Source organism: Sturnus vulgaris, chromosome 3 (assembly GCF_052056855.1).
Source record: "Sturnus vulgaris isolate bStuVul1 chromosome 3, bStuVul1.hap1, whole genome shotgun sequence".
In the NCBI taxonomy this organism is placed as follows: domain Eukaryota; kingdom Metazoa; phylum Chordata; class Aves; order Passeriformes; family Sturnidae; genus Sturnus; species Sturnus vulgaris.
In genome coordinates, this window is record NC_142245.1 from 28,174,489 (window position 1) to 28,194,401 (window position 19,913).

Sequence of the window (19,913 nt, forward strand, 5' to 3'; positions counted from 1 at the left end):
CCAAGTAGGTCTATCTGGAGTACATTGTTAACATACTCTAAAGTATTGATAAACTGTGACAGTTTTATAATTCTTTCCCAAACGCAAAACACTGTCCAGACTGAGCTCTGAGATGACTATTTGCAAAATGTCGATCCATTAAAGTCTAAATTTAGATTCCACAATACACAGCAGGAACAGAACCAGGGTTAGACACAGGCTTTCCTATTTTCCTCAGATCTGGGGGCAGAAAGGATCCGGTCTGGTCTCTGGAATGATTCAAAGTGACTTTCTGTCTATTTACAATTAGAGCCTGCTTCACTGAACCAGTGGCTTTTGTGGAATTGTCTCTTGTCCTACTTCCTCACTTTAAGGGATGTCACCTTTGTGGGTGAATAAGGTTGATGTTCTTCCCTCAATAGAGAACTATTTTTAAATTTAATTTTTTTAAAGGGAACCCTGTTAATTATCCATGCAGACTGACGGCAGCTGAAGCAGACCCGAGAGTCAGGTCCTACGCACATTATTAAGGATTCCTTTCAGGACAGGAAACCAGCTTGTTACTCTTCCTTTGTTAATTCACTTTCCTGGGTGATGAAATGAGCTAAATGGCAGGTGCTGGCATGTGTAGTGGAAGTGTGCATAGGAACAGGAAAAGTGGATGAAAGCTGCTACAATAAAGAAGAAATTAAAAGAAGCAGTAGTGTCATTAGGACAGGAAAGAATTAAGCAGCAGATTTAGGGTGATGCTTCAGACAGGCATGATGATACTATAAGAAAAGAGGAAACAAGATGCTGTTCAGCTTACATAAGTTATGCATAACCATAAAATGAGAATTGAAACAATCGCCATTAGAATGTCTATGAGGTGAAGCATTTCCTATGGGATATAAGGGCAACAAAGCAGGAAAAAATAGTGGAAACCATTTTAAAATACTTTTCACCATTTCAAGTCAAATGAAATTTTTTGTATTTTCCAGATGCCTCTTTTTTTGAGAGTTCACTTGATATATGGGGAGACAGATTATCTGTGTATAAAGTCCATGTAACAGCGACTTACTAAATGTGTCTGATACAAAATCCATTTCGGAACCTGTTTTATATATTGAGATGCACTAGGAAGATCTTTATTTGCTCAAAATGCCTCCTTGAGCTCAGTGGAATACGGGGCCCTCTGGGTGAGCAAACAGCTGCTCTGATGTGAAAATTCTGTGCGTTTCCTAAGACTTTTGGGATCAGTAAAGATAAGCTTTCAAGCCACGACTCCGCTTTCCCGGTGAAACGTGAAGATCGGTTCCCCCGTTGCCGGAGGCGGGGAAGGGAGACAGGTGGGGAGCAGGACGGGGAGGGCACCTCACACCGCACGGAGAGCAGCCGCGGAGGGCGGAAGGTGCCGGCGGCCGGAGCCGAAGAGGGGACAGTCGGCGCCACACAGAGCCCGATTTAATCGCCCCGAGGCGCCGCCGGCCCGGCCCCGCCGACGTGACCGGCGCGGCGCGGTGGCGGCCCCGCTACGTGCGGCCCCGACCGCCGCTTCCCGGGCCCGCCGCGCCGCCCCCCCGGCTACGTGAGCGCCGGCAGCGCCCGCGGCGGCGGAGCCAGAGCCGGAGCCGGAGCCGGAGCCGGAGCCGGAGCCGGAGGCGGGCCGCCCGGCCCCGCAGCGGAACCCGCGGCACGGCGCAGCGCCGGCAGGCGCGGTCCGTACGCCAGGAGGGGCGCATCGCGCACGGAGCGATGCTGGCCTGCGGAAGCTGGGGTCAGAGAACTGGGATGAGGCCCAAGGCTGTACGTTTCAGAGATGAAGGATCACAGTTTATGCTAGAGACTGAAGATTCATCGATTTGAAGTGTCTGAGAAGGAGAGATCCAGACTATGAGCTGCCCTGGTTGCAGCCCTGAGAGAAAGGATACTGTGTCCAGTTCCGGACTCCTCAAGACAAGAGAGACATGGAGCTCCCAAAGAGGGTCCAGTGGAGGGCCACAAAGATGATGAGGAGTCTGGAGCATCTCTTATGAGGAGAGACTGGAAGCTGGGCCTATTTAGTCTAGACTAAAGACTAGGAAGGTATTTTTTAAGTGCATATAAATATCTTAAAGACAGGTGCCAAAAGGATGGTGATAGACTCTTTTTGGTGGAGCCCAGCAACAGGATGAGGAGCAGTGGCCATAAACTAAAACAAAGGAAGTTCCATCTTGACACAAGGAAGAATTTCTTTACATTGAGAGTGTCAGAGCACTGGAACAGGCTGCCCAGGGAGATTGTGGAGTCTCCCTCTCTGGAGACATTCAAAATCCACCTGGACACATTCCTGTGTAACCTGCTCTAGGTGACCCTGCCTTGGTAGGGTCATTGGACTAGACGATCCCCAGAGATCACTTCAAACCCTAACAATTTTCTGATTCTGTGAAATGTGATCCTAGGTGCTCCCAGTGTGAAATGCCACAGCACAAGTGTGAATATTCAGTAGGCCACAGGTAAGATGTTACCTGCAGCTCTGGGTCAGTCATGTGATTCTGGTCACTCACACTCAAATACAGGTGAGCTGGGACTTGCAAACTGCTGAGAAGACTTAAAAGCAAGGTAAGGAGGATGGAATCTTTTGCAAAACAAAAGGACAGGGAAGAATACTGAATACTTAGTTAGCTGGAGCTCTATCAGTTCATGACAAGTTTTATATATATGTATATTTGCAGTGGCAGAAAAACTGGACTTGAGCAGAGTGTCATTTCCAATCTTCTGATAGGTGGGCCAGGAGTGTCTAGATACCTCAGTGATAAATCATGCAAATAAGTAAATACACGAACAGTAATGACATTCCTAATGTCCTTATGCAGGGACCTCCAACAGCTGTGCAAGTGTGAATGCTAAACATATATCTATCACTCAGCTAAAAGCTAAGCAGGAATTATTGGCTTCATGTTGAGCTGGGAACACTGATGTATAGAGAAGCTGAGTATCTGGTATGTCTATTCCACAGGTTTTCTTGTCAGTGACAAAGCTTCATTGTAAACAAGCAACGCACAGAAGATCTGGAGTGCAAATACCCACGTTAAAAGCTTTCCTTGACCAACAAGAAAGAGGTCTATACCTGCCTGCTATAAGAACCATCCACTGCTTAAGGTGCCCTGTCAGTTTCTCGGGAGTGGCCTGTGTTGTACTGTAATACTGTATTCTTTATATCCTGGGGATAAGAGAAAATAATCAGAAGCTCCTCTGTCAATTAAAGCAGCCTTGAAGTGGCTCTATATTTTCCTTGGGCACATCGCAACAATGGGACAGTGTTCCCCCTGAGTGAAAGAACCATATAACTGGAAAAAAAAAAAAAGTGAGTAAGAGACAAAACTGAAAGAAACCACAGTAACCCTAAATTCTCTTTTGCCACAGTAAATGCAATTCTTCATTTACATTCAACCAGCAACAAAAATTGCTTTGCATCAGCTGTCCTTCACTGGCCCATACTTCTCGGATACGTGTCCACGGTCTCATCACAAACCTGTAACTACAGACAATCTAGTGAAAAAAGCAGACACTTCCCTTTGCTAAACTTGGCCCATAGAGAAAACACAGCACAAACCCAACCAATTAGCAAAACTCACAGACAGGCTTTTAAGAGTTCATCAAAGAAGTGTTGGTCTACCTATGTAGGCACTGGCCTCATAACAAAAGAATCTCTCTCAAAATGCACATCTGCACTAGGGAAAAAGGTGAAGTCTCTCCCTGCTCTCATGCAGTCCTTTATGTCCTACACCCCAACCTAATGGTCTCAGGCAAAGCTAAAACACAAATCTTTAATCTAGAAACCATCATTCTCCAATTATACCTGAATTCTGGGCTGAAAAAAAGTTGTTGAGAGCAAATAATGCATCAGTCTAAAATAGGTTCTCTGTTGTTTTCACTTTTCCCACACAGATTGTATTTCTGTTCCTTGAATACCTAGCTCTTCTATGAAGCATTGGAGGAGCCCAGCAGAGCCCCAGCACTTTAATTTTCTAGCACTTGTGATACAGCACTCCACTTAGTGGGAAGCTGAACCTGACATTCTTCCATGATGCTGGGTAAGCCTTGGGAGTCTATCCCAGTTTTTTCATTGTTTTGCTACAGGGTTTGTATGAGTGAATTCCTTTTTGTCAGTTTTCTCCACTGGAGAAATAATGGTTCGTTTTAGTCTCATGATGTTTGAGTGTCAGGATCCCGAGTCATGAAAGGCTGTCAGTCAATCAGAGAGAAGATATTTCCAATGGAGTGGCATCTACTTGCATAAGTTTTACAAGTTTTTTTGCAGGTGAGTTATCAGACAGCTTCAGTTCATAATTTTGAATCCTATCTATGTTTCTGCAAAGAAATGTCTACATTTCCTTTTCCTAGGAAATGAAAGAATTAATTTTTTTAAAATGGCTTTAAGCAACCTGTTTCCTACAGCAGACATAATTTTTCCTTTCTGTGAGGCATTCATCACGACACAGCACATATATCAGAAAAAAATTCTGGGCTGGACTCTGTAGCATTGGTATTGAGTCACTTATACCATTGCTAGCAGCCACCAAGTTAAATGGTTGTGGAAACCTTTTCCTGGACCTGTATAAATTATGCTAAATGCAAAGCACTGGAGCATTGTATATTATATTCTTTCTCACATGTTCTAGGCTTCCCATTTTGGCACAAACATATAATTCACCCACATTTCTAGGCAGTAGTCGTATTTGTATTTAGGCCTGCATCAAACAATTCTATAAACTCATGTGAGGCCAAACTTGTTCTAAATAACTAAGAATGACAGTAGGAAAACCTATTTATTTCTAATTTATGAATGCTGGGTAAAGCTATAAAATTGCTGTACCGTGGAAAGGTTAATATTGTAGTGAATCAGCAATCTTCTATCACAGCTGGTGTCATATAACTCTCTGAAAAGGGAAAAATGTCTAAGTGAGTCACTGCCATTAATAGTCTTCCATTTTAAAAGGACTGAAGAACTGTCTTAGAATTAATGTATGACTGCCCTTGCACCCAGTGGTCTGTAAGAGCTGGAGATGTGTAATGGAAAAATCCCAGAAAAAAAGAAGAAACAAAGAGCAGGAAGTGGCTTTTGAAAACAAGGATGTTAAGAGTTCAAGGAACTCAAAGGAGAACACTTTGACCAAGGAAGTCTTTTGACCATTGTACTACGAGAAGGAAAAGGTACCAAGTCCTGAGAGAAGGAGATGGGGTTTGGAGTACACACAGACAGAAAGTGGCAGCCTCCCTCTTGGGAGGGAAGAGGCAGAAGAGAAAAACGTGAAGCTGAGCAGATTCTTCATGTCACAAAGGAAGTATATGTGTAAAAAGATGAGGCACAGGAATATGGCGCTTATGGAGACAGGCAGGAACTCAGAATGTCTGCAGTGAAATCTTTCCACAGAAACCAAAAGGCATGTTTCTCCCTCGTTGGTGGAACTGGGTTTTTTACCCAAGAAATCTGAAAAGCTGTGGATCTTTGGTTTGCTATTGTTTCAATTTCAAGAGATTGCTTTATTCTGTTTTCTAGTTTTCTGCATATTCAATCTCACCATATTAGGATGACTGTACTAAATTACCTGGTCTTGGCCAATGGTCTTCCAAAGTACTCTCCAGGCAGAGCAGCATCAGGGCCAAGATATAGTCATCAGAATTTGTCTGGTCATAACAACCTACTGAGGCTGCATCTCTCTACAGCAGGCAGAATAAGTTCTGGGCTGTGATAGGAACCTAGAAAACAAGGTAAAATGGTAATTGGTAACATTAAGCTTTGAGATGATGATTTCCAGTTGTGAGTTTGCACTGAAGCAGAACAGAGGACAATTTATGAATCTGTTTCTCCAGTACTGACATGGGGCTGAAATGACCATAGCTACACTCTTTAGCAGGGGAAACTTCCATTTTCTTTTCCCCTTGTGAGGAAAATGGATCAAGCAGAGGGGGAAATGGCCCTGCTTTGGCTCCCCTGTGCAACCCTCAAGCCCCAGTGAAGACTTGCCAAGCATCATCTCAGGTTTTCAGTACTGATACACTGAGGACTGGCAGGCAGTTCAGTGCCCTGTTCTCTAAGTAGTGGCAATGGGAAGGAAGAAGAGGCATTACTGATTAGTTAATTGCTTTTTATGGACTGGCAGGGCTGTGCCCTTTTTAGTGGTCAGAGGGATAAGAGCATCTCAAAGTTTTAGGGGAAAGATGGTATCGGAGACTTATAGGTGGGGAACAACTAAGCAACAAAACAGTGCTGCGGCTGTCCTTGGTTTTTCATTATTTCCACACTGGCATTGCAGGCAAAGAGAAACTATGAGAACTGAGCCATCAAATAAAAATGCTCTTTGAGGTAAATTAAAGCACATTTAATCACAGGTGAAAATCGTGCTTTTTAACTGTCCAGAGAATACAGTTTTTGATGCCTGAGCATTCTCGTGTACGAGCAATAATGTCCCAATGTGTTTGATTAAAGAAGGAATGCTGGCCAATAACAACAGACACAAAAACTGAAGCCAAAAGTTTTAAATGATCACACGATGTTTTCAGATAGGAGGGCCGTGTTAAACCATGACTTAAAATTGGCAACAGCTATTTCTTAAGGACCTTGTCTCTTGGTGACATTACTCATTAATTCAGTCTTTCACTGTTGACTCATTCAGACTCTGTCTAAACTGAGAGAAGCTTACATGCTTCTCTTTTCAGCTATGAAATGTAAACATTTTTATGAAGGCAAAAATTGTGGTTAACATGCTACATATTTGAAAATACATTAGATTTCTCATGACTTAGATGAAAGTAGCTGACAGGAAGCAGAAGAAAATGGGAGCTCCTCAAGGCATTAAATATCTATCTCTATACCAAAGGTATGCTTCTGTATGCAAGTTATTCAGGCATGAGGCCTCAGAAGAAAAAGCCAAGTGATGCCTCTTTCCAGTTCAGCAGAAAGCCTAACAGTAAGTAGTAATCCAGTAACAGAGACCTCACCTGAGAGATGAGGAAACAGCCTAATTTAGAGAAGGGAAAGTTGTCTTCCACCTCTTAGGTGAGTGTCCCAATCCATAGGCAATAAATGATTCTAGAATCATTTATTAGGATTATTACGATTGGAGCTTCTCCTTCTGTAGCAACTTCTGTTGTGAATCAGATAGCAAATATGGCATTGAGAAAGGCAGAAGGAATCTGGCCTTAGAGCTAGCTGACAAGAGTGGTCTTCTTCGTGACACTCTGGCCTTCTGGACTCAGGATGTAATCTTGCACAAAGCTCTCTTGTAGGCCAGGTGAGTACTCCTTGACTACTATGCCTAGACTTACCAGATTCACCTGGAACATACTTGTCCTGTCCATTAATATTGCAATATTGCAACGGGGATTTGGTGCATCTATACCTGCATCCTAATGGTCTGTTTTCCCTCTGACCTAGTTACTAGATCTAAAACTGATTCTCTAGGTCAAGCTCAGATACATTCAAAATTGGAAAGTCTAAGCATGCTATTAAAAAACAAACCAAAACAAAACAAACCCTTGCTTTCTGAAAAGTTCATGGTTTCATTTGATGAAGAATGAAGAAATACCTTCAAGACTTCAGAAATTGTAATGACCTGGGAAAATAATATATTTATAGTTGTAGTGCTGTTGTAGACAACTGTAACAGAAATGCTAAGAGTGCAAATTGAATGTGAATGTGTGTGAATGCAAATTGAGTATGGAAATTCTGAAAGGGACCCATCCACCATGCTCCCAGCCATCATCTTCCTCAGACAAGTCAGGAGCACCTCAGGACCTCTGTGCCATTATTGCAGGGAATTAAGCCTGCAAGTCCTAGAACTCTGATCCAGGCATGTCCATATGCACCCATTTTTTGGTCATCTCGGGTACAGTCATCCTCCTTTGTCTTAGGAAAACATTCTGGCCTTCTTTGGCCAGCAAATTTGTGCATTCATTTTCTACGCTGTCCCTCAGAATTCCAAAAGCAAAAGTTTAGGGGCTTGACTGTAGTGAATCTAAAAGAAGACAACTCTAACAATCCCACAGATGACTGAGGACTGTCTTAATGTATTACATAAATGAATAATGTCTTCGTTCCTAATTCTTTGTCAAACACAACAACCAGTAGATGGAGCTTATTTACCAGCACTGGAAGAATCAAAGAGTCTCAATTCCAGCATTTTTTGGATGGTAAATAGCAGCAAGTCACACTGATGATGGATGTGTTGTACTGTACCTTACAGTGCACATCTTAATGTACATCAGTGGCCTTGGTTGTGTCATTTTGTCAGTCCTTGAGTTTAAGAGATAAACCCTTGTGTCATGGGTCTCAAGGTCCTCAATACAACTGAAAAAAAAAAGACTGGATTAATGTACCTTAAAATGTCCTTATTGACACACTCAACAAAAAATTTGTAAGAAATCCTTCCTTCTTTTTCCACCTTAAAACTTGCTGACTGCAAAAGAGAACCTCAGACTTAGGAATTAGGCAGCACAGATTCCCCTGTTACCTAGAGTTCACAGATATAAATCTTTTCCATCTAGCGTAGTCTCACAATATAATTTTTATGACTGTGGCTCACCCTTTCCGGAGTGCTGTTTGCCTTGAATTGCTAGACAGTGCTCGGGAGTCAGGGCAAAACCAAGCCCTGTGGCCGAGGAGAGTAAGGAATGTATGTGCTGGCCCCGCAGGGCACGGCAGGGCAGGGCAGGGTGGGGCAGCGCCTGCCCAGGAGGAACACTTACAGTCTACTTCAAAAGTTTGGGGGCTAACCTGTGCCTTAGATACTGCTGCATCACGGCTCTTAAACCAGACCAAAATGACTCAGCACCTCCTGTTGCTCTAGAACAGCAACCCCAGACCTTGTGTGGCATATTTTTCTGGAGCTGCCTCACAGCAGCAGCCAATGGTGAAGACTGCAGTGTAAGAAAACTAACAGGCAGGCCCTTTCACTCTTAGATTACATGGCCTTATATGAATCTTTATCAAGTCATTTGGATGTAGAATCCACATATGTTTATTTCTAAAACAGAAGCTGACTCATAGCTAGTTTGTCTCAAAATACAGTAAGATAACAGTATGCTTTTTGGATCACCACTTTTTTTTTTAAATAAAAAGTTAAGTAATTTTAACAACAGACATTGTGCATGTGTGTGTGTGTGAAATGTGTATATGGACTACGACATCTGAGCATTTGTGTGCAAAATTTTTAAAAAGTGTTTTTTAAATGAAGTAAAAATCATAATCATACCTCTTATCATAATTTTCTGGCTTTCAGGAAACATTTTCTTTCTAATTCCATTTCAAAAAGGAACTTGTATAAGAAAATATATTAAAAAAAGAAAATGCAAAACAATTAGCACATTTCTACCATCTCATCTAAGAACGTTGCAGATTTTACTTGGGCATTTCCTGCCTTGAAATCTGTTTTGGCATTATCACACAGAGGTAAGTAATCTGCTGAGAGTACTTCCTGCTCCAAGGGTCCCTCTGGGCTATGAAGAACTGGTTTAGGACTGACATATTGGCTTTTCTCCTAACTCCAGCATCCAGGGAAGATGAGAATGTAAGCCAGTAGTCACTAAGCTCGGGGTAGTCTCTGCTTCGCAGCATCTTAAGAGGGGCAACACAAATGACCCCTGCCCTGGGGAGGCTCCAGCTCACACTGAGCGTTGTTGTGGCCCCTGCAGGACCCCAGAGTGTGGCCCCAAAGGTAAGCAGACAATTTTGCTCCCATGCCAGCAATCATTCACCTCCTGCCTGCAAGTGCAGAAACTAACAGTGTAAAACTCTTGAGGTTCCTCTTCAGCACTAGGCTATACAAGCCGAATTTCTTCTTTTTTTGTTTTTTTTCATTGTGAAAACGGGATATACAAATCAAACCAGTACTGCCGGCTCTTAAAGATTCTATCATAATTCACAGCCACCAGTCAAGCAATTACACAGTAAACACTTTCAAGTTTCCAGGTCTCATAGTTATGAATATTCCAGAACAAGAAGCCCAGAAGCCAGATGACAATTTAAAACACTCTAAGACTCTTAAAAACAAAAATCTCATGAATTTTAAGCCAATCATGGTGCTAGAATCCGAGTCATGATTTTTGAATATTTAGCACAGGTGGAGAAATCACTGGTTTTGTAGCACAAAAAATGTGGGTGCAGTCCTGAATAAGAGTGGGGCACAAGCAGCCTTGTAGGAGCAGCCAAGACAGTGAAGGACAGCATAGACAGCAGAGGTTCCAACACTTTGTAGATTTTGCAACCCCTGTGACAGGTTAGGCAATTACTTACAGAGGGTTTTGACAGCGGCAACACCATGTCCATCTCATAGCAACAGCACATCTGTGGAGAACTTCATCTTTGCTCCCTTAAAGTTCCTTGGCTGGCTCACTGGTTTCCAAGCAAAGTTTGCTTGATGTATCAAAAATGGTACTGCTTGCTTGACTGTTGTATCAACTACCAGCTCTTTTAATGACTTTCAAACATGGTGCCTCATTTTCTAAAATAAAGCATTTTCTAAAATTTTGTTCAGGGACAATTTAAAACTTTTAACTTATGAGTATCGAACCAGAAATTCCTGAGGACTAGAAGTATAGTCTTAGAGATCAATCACTTTCTACCTTGCATATAGGTACTCACTGGATATATCATAAGCTAGTATATCCCAAAGCATACTCTTGAAATTGAGACAGTAACAGATTGTCTTTAATTTTCATGGGTTTGTTGTCTGAGGTTTTTTTCCCCCTGGTATATAGCTTTCAAATGTAAAGTGACGTGTTACCTACTACAATTTTACCAAGGAAAGAAGAAACCACCTACTACATATTCCCCCTTTAATATGTATCCCCCCTCATCATGTATTGTATGACCATTAAAATTTGTTTTAAGCCAACCTTGGGCAGAGAAGTTAATATTCATAAGTCTCTTAAGTCTGTACATTTTCCCCCCAAAGTTCAGAAGTTCAGCCTGTGCTCGGTTCTACAACAAACTTGTGCAGCTTGATTTTCATAGACACTGACATCCATTTTTCCAGAAACTAACAGGTTCTTTTGGATCAAGTCACTTATATGAACACCCATTTCTCCTGTCAGAGTCCTGAAGACTCCCTACTCCATGCTTTGTCACAAGAGGAAGGAGATGATCCTGGAATTTCAAAAGCTATTGCAATTTTTCTTTGATTGAGGTGTAGATACTTCCTTGGAAATGTAGTATTTTTGGAAAACTGTGACAAAATGATCTGGCACTCTCTTCCATCTTTATTAATGGCCATACATAAATTACAGATTGTGTTTCTGTAGCTTGCTTTCAGAGATACTTTTCACTGTGGCTGACAGTAGTTGCTGTAGTTTAGATGGGAAAAAAGATAGTGGTATTGATGTGATTTTGGCTTTATGTGGTATCTCTAGATCAGGTTTTAAAATCTGTGCCTGAGGTTCATCAGTAACCTGAAGAGGATGAGAGATTTCAAGAACAGATGCTTTGTCCTCTTCGTTAGTATGAGTTAGTGAGAAGCCTCATTGCAGAGAATGCTCTGAAGCTGGAATCATTACTCTGAGCATTCAAATCTGTTGAGGACTTTCCTCTGCCGGCAGAGGTCATGCCAATATTTCCTTGCATGTGGAAATCTTCCCTGCTGTTCATTTGCTAATTCTCTAGCATCAGAACATATATATATCTGTATATATATATATATATATATATCTGTTATCTCTCTCCAAAAAAAGTGTTAGAGTTTGACTTAATTTCCTGGGATTCTTCACTGTCAGCCACCTCCTGCCAAGGGTTTTTACATTTACTCAGAGGACAGGTTTCATACCTGCCATGTGAAATGAACTCTGGCTGTCCATATCTGTGAGGTTGCTGATGTTCAGTAGTTGCTCTTTTTAGTGTCCGAAGATGCCTGAGAAATCAAGGCCACTTCCTCACAGTCAGGCAGTCCTTGCTCCAAAGAGCTTATCAAGCAGAAACTTTAGAGAGAAAAGAAAGAAGTTTTTTCCCCTGTTCTTGCTGACTGACAGAGTTTGGCTGACATGATACCCTGCTGTGATACAGGCAGAGGGGAGCGAGCATAAAGCACAAATGTGGTTCTAGCACATGTAACTTCTTTATTGTGGGCAACCCCAAGAGTGACCCTGCCCTTCAGCACTGAGTGTGGCAGGACATTCAGTGTTAACAACTGCCTATCAACAGAATGGAATAAGAAACAGAAGATGGAATGGAAGACATGGATACAGAGACAAGGTAAAGAACAAAATGAACTGCTGCAAAGCAGCAGCATCTTATGAAGTACCTCTGCACTTTCAGGGACACGAGGAGATACAAGTTGGTGGTCTATTTGTGTTATATAATGTGCACAGTACACCTAGGAAATGACATTGCTGAAGTTACCACTACAGGAGCACTGTAATTACCATTATTTTACCATCACATACATACTCATAAATCCTAGAAATACAGATGCCTTATAATTTATTAATATTTCTTTTTGGTCAACTTTGACAGCTGCATTAGGATGAGGGCCTAGGAATCCTGATGTTTCTGTCAGGAGAGAAATCTGCTCACATGCAAGTAAAGCCACCTGCCTGTTGTGAAATTTCAGTGCAAACTCCAGTTTGTAAATTGTGTAGTAGAATTTACACAAGATGCCAACACAACCTTGATATGCTGCTCTATGACATTTACCCTGCTCATCGTGTTTTTTCAAGTCACTATAGGGAACACTGAGAACACTGCAGCAAAGGAAATAATGTCAGGAAAACTGCCTGGGTTTTAAAGGAACCCAGTATTAGGGAAACACTGAGAATATAATGACTTTTCTGTCCTTTGGTGTGATTAAGCACATAAATGCTCTGGGTTTAAGGGCACATTGGAAACTCAGATGTTCTGGTATTTGAAGCTGTGGGACATATGTCAGTTTAAATCCAGATATCCAGGGATTAGTATCAAGGCTTATTTTGATACAGAAGCCACACAGGACTAAAGGAACTGCTTGCTTTTCTTCTCATACAGAGAGGGTGAAAATAAGTCCTGAAGTGCTCAAGATTTATGCATCATTTAAGTCCTGTTCTGATACTGCTAAGTAGAGCATTGTGATGTATCTCTGCATAAAGGTGACCTTAGCACTCCAGGAGTTTCCCAAGGTGTTTATCTGGCCCTTGCCAGGACATGTGAGACAACTGAAACTCTTCTTAAAGGCAGATTTATAGCACCAGCAAGACCTGATTAAACCAAGAATTCTCCAAGGATTTTCTGGCAAAACCCTCAACATAAGTATTTTATTTAAATATTTATTGAATTCTGTACTGTGTGTCATAAAATATATTTGTATTATTGAAATGTCTTCCACATGGCTACTTTTGAATCCTGCTTCTGATCTAACCCTTTTAATCAAGTTCTCTTTATTTTAAATTAAACCTCTATATTGGGATTATGCAGTTTATTGCTGATTTATATCCTAAATCATTGGCTTTCTACAGTTTTCCAAAATAAGACCCAGGCTGCCAGAGACTGGCATGAGGGAGTCAGGCTGGAGCCTGTCTGCCAGCAGATGTAGAGCAGTCTTCTGTGAACACATGAGATTCAACTCCCTTTAAGGTCAATAGCACTGCTCTCCTGTGTTATTGAAATAAAATCTCAAAAAGTTTGAAGTCAAATATATCAGTTATGATGCTTTAGTTGACTTCTTCCAGAGGACTGACCAAAGAAAGTAACCCAGGAATTCCTATTTAGAGTCCAGAGCTCTCCTCTGAGAGGTAGCCAGGCTTCCAGGAAAACATTCTTTCTTGTCACAGAGACTATGAACAACAGGGAATTCAGCACACCAAACTATCCTTCACTGTTAAAAACATGCAGATATATGCACAAATTGTAGTAAGAGTTTCAGATATTCATAACACATTAGATCTCTCATTTTTAATTTTTTTGAGTCTTCCTTCCTGCCTTACCATAGGGTTTATTGCCAATCGTTGCATACCAAAGGCAAGCTTCTCTGATTTTTTTTTTTTTTAACTCCTTATGGAAATTGTATTTTGACCAAAAATCATGGCACTGAATAAAAGCACAGAATCTAGAAGCTCTGAGTTCCTGGGACTCTATGGGAGCAGAAAAAGCATACTTATGGTTATGAATGACAATGTGAGGCATTCAAACTACCCTTCCAGTCACTGCTGCTTTCTATGAATCCAGAAAACCTAGAGTCTGTGGGGAAGCAAGCAGGAAGGAAAATATCACACATGTTAAATCCCCAGCCTTTTCTATCAGCATGGAAAACAGTCACAGACTAGCTCCTGACACAAGAATGCAGCATCAGTTCATTGCTGTCAGTCTGAGGGACAGATAAAGGCCACACCTAAATATTCATAGAAGAGTTGTAATAATCTAGCTAAAAAATATTGCATTACACTTCTTTAGTTCCACCAGTGTGGCAGTGTGTATGTATATACTCTGTACTAGTCTGAGGGAAACTTCACCAGGATCAGCAAGGTTTAAAGGGAACACACAGTTAAACTGGTGCAATGTCATCCCTCTGATGAAACTGATCCATTTCCTCTGTGTAATGAACTGGTTTTCAGACTCCACTGCCTTGTCTGCACCACCATTTATCCTGACAAGAAAAGGGTACTTTACCAAATCAGCTGGGGGGATACTTCTTATCAGATCAAAAATTCTCAAGGCAAAACCAAGGCTAATCTAATAATGATTTAATGCCTTTCCTGTTAGGTTTTTTATTTATAAAGCAATCCAGGAAATGGCAGGGACAATAGGTCAGTATGATTGATCTCCATAAGCCTATGACTATGGGGATAATTGCTTATTTCACATGTGTGTGTTCACCAGGTTTCTTAGCTAAGCAAATTCCTCTGTGTAAATAATCTTGTCAAATGACACAGGGACAAATTCTGTCCAGCCTGTACTTTATATGCAAGCTCCTAGCAGTTCTAGGACTCTGTATCTGTGATATGACGTGAAATGAAACCTTGTCCAAGAGTCCATATGACTACTACCATCTTACTAAATACAGTGAAGGTCCTTGCTGCATCCTCCTGTATAACAGTGCTGGAGCAACTCTGGGATGCTGCAGCACCCTGATGTCCTGCCTACTGAAACAGCTGACTCCTACCCAGCTCAGTAAGCTACAGTCCTTAGGGGCTGCCAGCCTGAAGAGCCAAAGAGCACTCAGAGGATGCAGTATTTCACAGATTCACCCCTGGAACATGGCAGAGATCAATTATTTGTGTGACACACACACACACACACACACACACACACACACACACACACACACACACAGTGTGCCGGCTCTGCAACTCCTCTGTGGTTCACTGTTAGGGGAGGTGTTAAGCTGTGGAAAACAAAAAGCAGGAGGAGGTAAAAATGATTGAAGGTCTGTTTTATTTCTCTTACTAGATGGCCTACCATACAATGCCAGAAAGGTCTAATTCCTGGCCTTTGCTCCTTCAAGACCTCCCATGTGAGGCTGCGTGGAGGAGTATATGCTCCACAGATAGCCAGCTAGCTATGAATAAGCAGAGATCTTATTTGTCTAAGAACTCCCCTTCCTGAGTAACCCCAGTGGCCTGTGGGCAATGGAGTGTGAATTCTTGCCCTGCAATCTCTCTTTAGTCCCAGGAACACGGAGTTTGATGCTTCTGCAAGTTTTGAGGTAATCAGAGGCCACAATGCCATGCACAGACACATGAGAGGAGCTGGGATCTGTCACAGTCCATTTGGTTGTCAGCTCTATTCCGATACCTACAAGAAACATTATCCCTTGCTTTGTAAGAATAAGCTTATTTGCTCAAGATTTGAATTTGAGGCATGACTCTAACGCTGTCTGCCTCAGTTATTCAGCAGGAAATCTGCAGTCTCTCACTGAAATTACAGCAAGTCCCATATTTGCTTTGTATATGTTATGTAAGAGTTACTATTCTGGGCTATGCTAAATTTAAAAGAGAAATCTATCAGGGACTCCCACCAGCAACTTGGGCATTGAAATGTTCAGGAGAATCTCCTTCTTTGATTAGGCAGACTATGAGCAGAAAAGCAGAGTTTGAAGCTTAATTTACATTCCAGTTCAAGCCAAAAGAGAAAATTGTAAAGGCCCTAGACAAATTGTCAAGGATACTGTCATTTAATTTACCCCCAGAATAAAATTTCAGTTACAGTGACACACAACATTTATAAGAGAGCATATCCTGAGGCCCCTCACCAATAGATTAAATTCCTTTTCCAGACTGGCTATGGAGGGTCTGGTGTACAAGTGATACAAACCATGGATGGCCTACACTCAAGCCAAGTAGGCTTATTACAACCTTGTGAAAATAAGCTCTCTTCACTTCTGAATGTTCATGGCTTAGGTGGGGCTCACACACAGACCTTGTACTGCTTTACCTCCTAGAAGTGATTTTTAACTACTTTTAAGTGGTTAAAATGTCAAGTGAATGCCATAGAATATGTGATAGATTGCTTGTTACTTTCACCCTACCCACATAAATAGCAACAATAATTGGATAACTACTTAATTTACCAGCACAAAGAAAACTAAGGGGAGAAAAAAAGGATAAGAGCTACATGTTCAAATGTTTACTGGCACCTAAGTGTAAGACCTAAACCTGTAGAAACCTAGATGTTTTGATCAATGTTTGTAACATAATGAATATACACTGTCTCTGAAAACTTTTCATTCAATGACATAGGACAGCAGATTGTAAAAAGGCTTGAATAACTCTTTTTGGAAAGCTTTAGCAAGAAGAAAGATAAAGTGAGACTCCCCAAAGGATGATGTTGTGACAAACAGGTCAATACCTAAAACTGTGACTGATGCCACTCTGCTCTCTACCCTATTCCAGGCAATCTCATTCAGTTCAATCCAGCTCCAAAGGCTGTGTAAGGCCCCAAAAGATGCAGGAGCTTTCTGTCCCGCATTTCCTGAGGTGCTCTGTGCTTGCCAGAGGAGGAAGCCCGTTCCAACCCGGCCTAAGTCAGTTTGCTCCCCCAGCATCACGGTGACACTCCCGACTGCCACCAGCACTTGAGGAATGATGGAGCTGGCCAACAACTTATTTTCCTCAAATACTGGCTTCCAATTCAACGTTTTACCATTAAACGCCTTATCATGGGCCAGGCTAGGTGAAAGAAAGGCACTTGAGGTTTGTGAAATGCTGAGAGCTATATTTTCAGGTCTCGTTTAGGAGGAGTTTGGTGCAGGCTCACCGTGAACAGGAATGGTGCATACTTATCACCGTGAGTTTTCACGTGTTCAGCAACCGGTGTGTTGTGGTGTGAGCAGCAGTTCTTTGCTGCTGATGTGGTTTCCACCGGGGAAGGTGCCTTCCGATACACTGGGAAGGAGCTGGGGTTCACTGAGACACCCCAAAATCCTCATCTCCACCCAGCACAGTGCACAGGTGGGCTAGTGAAACTGCTGCTGCTCGCTCGCTGTGCCGAGAATCAGGCGGCCCTACAGCACTCTGAAATGTTTGTATTTGTGCCCGTAACAAGGACAGCGGCCGCCCCAGCGGGTGCCGCCTCCCGCCCGCCACCAGCCCTCAGGGGCCACAAGATGGCGCCGTGCGCGGCGCCCAACATGGCGGGCGGCGGGAGCGGGACGGGCCGGGCTGCGCTGGGGCCGCACGGATCCTTTTCCTGAGGGAAACGCGGAGCCACGCGTGTGACAGCCCTGCGCTGTGGCCGGCGTGGATCCTTTTCCTGAGGGAAACGCCGAGCCACGCGTGTGACAGCCCTGCCCTTGGCCTCAGGTGCTGTGGAGGACACACACTGCACTTTCTGTGGATGAAGGCTCAACCACCCAAGCACACTCCAAAGGACCATAAGACCCTCGCTTATGGCCGAATAGTACTTTACACACATGCAGCACACATGCACACCTCTCCTTGTGCCCAGATTTTCAGGTTTTAATTTTCTTTCATTTAAGAAATTAAGTAATTATACGAAGATCTTCAGCAAAGTCTTGTCAGCGACAAAGCAGGGCTCGAGCAGCAGGGCACTGAGGTGCTGGTCCTCCTGGGAATACTCGTGCTTCTTCTAGGATAATCCAAATAACCACTGCTCTATGCAGTCAGAACTTTTCAAGCACAGACCTTCATGGAGCTGAAACCCAAACCTGACTGAAACCCTGTATGTATCAAAAGCAGAGAAATCCCAGCCAGTTCTGGTGTGCTGTCAACATTAACGAGGCTAAGCGGGCTATTATGGCTCCAAAGAATTACTATTGCTCTTATAGATGAGAATAATTGTACTGCATTTCAATCCAACAACAGGCTAAAGAAAAGAAGGCTTAGAGGCAAGCAATTGTACAGAAAATTCTTACTTTTTATCTTTTGGAAAACTGTGAAGTTTATGGAAAAATTTCAGGTCTGTAGTCCATGAATAGGTGCAAAAAATGCAGCCACATTAGTGAGAAAACTCTAAAATATACAAAAATCTCTGCACTTTTAGAACACTTCCCATTGATGTAACTTGTAATGGGGATCAGTGCCAAAGCTGGGATTTTAATTCAGGACTTTTACCTCTCAGCCAGTCTGGATCCTGTCTAACAGTGCTGTCATAGAAAATTATGCTCGTGGAGCCAAATTGCACCTTTGGAAGTTCGGAAAAGGCGAGATTCCCCTTCCTGCTGAAGTGGTGTTGAGCTGTTGAGAGAGTATCTTACTGTACCTTCCTCCCAAGACCCTAATGGGAATTGCATAATCCAAAATCTGTGCCAAAAGGAGTGGATGGATTTAGGAGTTCACTCAGTACCCCTGGAAAATCTCCATAAAGCTCTATATTCTTCCTGTGTGTGCGATCCTCCTGTGAAATCACTCTGCCAGAGCATGCAGAGTGGCTTCTGGGACAGCATCAAAGCAGAGGTGGCCTCCTCGTGGCTGCAGCATCTCACAGATCCCTGGAGAGCTTGCAGAGCTTGCAGCAGCTCCACTGTCTGCAGGGTAAACCTGTGAGGAGTCATGGAGGCATTCCTTCCCTCTACTGTGCCTCCTGCAGATTTTTCCTTGGGAAGGGATGATCTAAGCCCGTGTGATTTGGGATTCAGTGTTTTTACCCTAAAAACAACTTTAGTGCACTTCCCAAGTGGAAGTAAAGAGTTTTGCTTCTCTGCCACTGTTGAGCAGCTGTTAATAGCCCGTACAAAGTATACCTCTGTGCCAAAACTCAGGCTTCTCCTTTAAGTAACTTACAAACTGGCCTTCTGGAAATGCCTTCTGCTTATTTAAGTGCCAGCACTGCCCTCATCACTGGGGGAGGAGGGGAGAGAGCCGAAATATGAGGTCATGCTCTAGTCATGTGACTGCTGCAGCATCTGTCAACTGTGATACAAATACTAAGCCATAACTGTGCATTTATGACATTCAAACCTGCCCAGCAAAGTCTCTCCTCCTCTGGTGCCTTTGCCCTTTCTCTACCTAGGGATCATCTTAAAAGTTGCCTAAGCAAACCTGCACCACGGATCACAAAGCATACATTTTGGTGATCCTGTTGTACTGAATATTGAATTGTACCAGAAAAATCACATTCTAATTAAATCCTTTCCCTGCAAAAAGCTTTAGGGCAGTCTCTTGGGTGGAACTGTTTGGAGTGGCAAGTTTAACCACTGAGAGCTCTGAGCCTGTTAGGCTGAGCAGGAGTGAATGCACTCTCCTGCCTGGAGAAGCTGGGGTTTGAGCCCTTTTCCCAAATTGTCTGCAAGGTTCTCACCTCAGCTGCAGTGTGGCTGTGGAGGTTATGCAATCACTGGATAAAGTAGTTCAGGATTTGTTGTTTGGGGTTTTTTTTCAGTGACTGTTTTATGACTACAGGGATAGCCAGATCCGTTGTGGGTTACGTCAGGAGGTGCAGCAGCACACCAGTGTTTTTTCTCTCTCTCTCTGTCTCTTTCTCTCTCTCTCTCTGCAGCCTGCCTTCTGTATTGCAGACTCAGAAGCATTGCCAGCACAGTGTGGACACATTCCCA

General features: G+C 42.8%; 1 long non-coding RNA gene across 1 annotated transcript; it reads left to right on the plus strand.

Annotated features, from left to right (window-relative positions):
• The first annotated feature begins 1,762 nt into the window (after positions 1-1,762).
• On the plus strand, positions 1,763-13,370 carry LOC148224247 (uncharacterized). The gene is made up of 2 exons (XR_015802239.1): positions 1,763-2,453; positions 2,957-13,370. It is a non-coding gene; the product is annotated as an uncharacterized LOC148224247 (long non-coding RNA).
• The last annotated feature ends 6,543 nt before the right edge of the window (positions 13,371-19,913 follow it).